We start from the raw sequence: 1,436 nt of genomic DNA, 5'->3' as shown, positions 1-1,436 counted from the left end.
GGGGCTGGGGCGCGAGGCGCCGGGCTCGGGAGCCTCGGGGGCCGCACGAGCCGGTGACGCGGGGCCTCCTCTGCCCGGGTGTCGAGCGGAGAAGCGGGGCCGCTYGGGCGCTCCCCGGCGAACGCGGAACGGCGGCCTGGCGGCTGACCTGCAGTCCGGACACTTGCCTCGATCACCAGCTATAGCACCATGCACTGGTCTCTAACGTAGAGGAAGAATCAGCAATCTGGAGTAGAAAAATAAGGCTGGAACTGTACTAGATTAAGGACAGAGGAGATTCCCTCATCACGAAGAGAAAGCCCCGCTGCGGCAAAACCCAGGCGCCCTGGGGACAGTGCTCGCTTCCCGCCCCGCACGCGGCCTTTGAGAGCTTTATCTTACGCCGGACGAAAGGTGTAGGAAAAGAGGCACTGCCTGCCGCCCTCCCGGGGCTGGGAGCCTGCAGGGCGGCCGGGGCAGCGGCCGCCGTCGGGGCGGCGCTGACCGCCGAGCGCGCGGTGGCCCAGAGCGAGGGAAGGCGGCGCAAGCGCAGGGCCGGCCCGGCGGGGCGAGCGGGTCCGCGGACAGGCGCAGGGGGAAACACGCTTCCCTCCGCGACGCCGCCCGCGACGCTCGCCTCAGGGCAGCAAAAAACCCRGAGGGACAGCGGGGCTGCAAGCTGAGCCCGGGGCGAGAGCCCACGAGCCCCGGGGAGGGGGGCGGGAGGCTTAAAATTCGCTCAAGTTCAGCAACGGAGCCCGGGAAAGCGGCCGCAAGACACGCACAGGAGGTGCTGTGGTTGGTATTAGTGTTAAAAACGTGTTTTTTCAACTTTGTTTAAAAAGGCAGATGATCGCATACTTAAAAAAGTGATGGCGAGATACCCAGAACCGAGACGTGTGAATGGAGCCGCTCTCCGAAGCTGCAGCCCGGCTGCCCCGCGGCCCGAGCCCCCGCTCCTCTCCCCTGCCCTCCTCCTCCAAACCGGCCCGGCCCGACRGCCCGGCCGGCCCCGGCGCAGCCGTCAGCAGCTCCCCGCGCCCGCGGGAGCCCCAGGCGCCGCCGGCAAGCAGCCCGCGAAGCCTCCCGGGCGCGCCGCCTGCGCGAGCCGCAGCAGCCAGCATCGCCGGGCCCGCTCTCCTCCCTCGGACCGGACCACAGCGGCGGGAGCGAGGCCGGTTTGGCGGCCTGCAGCTCCTCTCCGCCGGGGGCTCTCGCAGACCCGGCGAGCGGGGGCGTTCCTGGGCCAGCTGCCCTGCGGGGCTGTCCCACGCGGGAAGGACAACGTCAGCGGGAGGCTGCGACGTGCCAAAGCAAATCCAGAACATCGGGGAAACGGCTGAGGCGGATCTCCCAGGAGCCCACATCAGATACATCTTTTCCTTCTCTTCCCAAGCAGAATTGGAACTAAAACTTGGCAAAGCGTCTATTTAAAACAGACACACTTCGGATCGAGC

This window comes from Rhea americana, unplaced genomic scaffold, assembly GCF_003343005.1.
Source record: "Rhea americana isolate MKP2758 unplaced genomic scaffold, rheAme1 scaffold_341, whole genome shotgun sequence".
NCBI classification, from domain to species: domain Eukaryota; kingdom Metazoa; phylum Chordata; class Aves; order Rheiformes; family Rheidae; genus Rhea; species Rhea americana.
Note: the sequence above shows the minus strand (reverse complement) of the source record.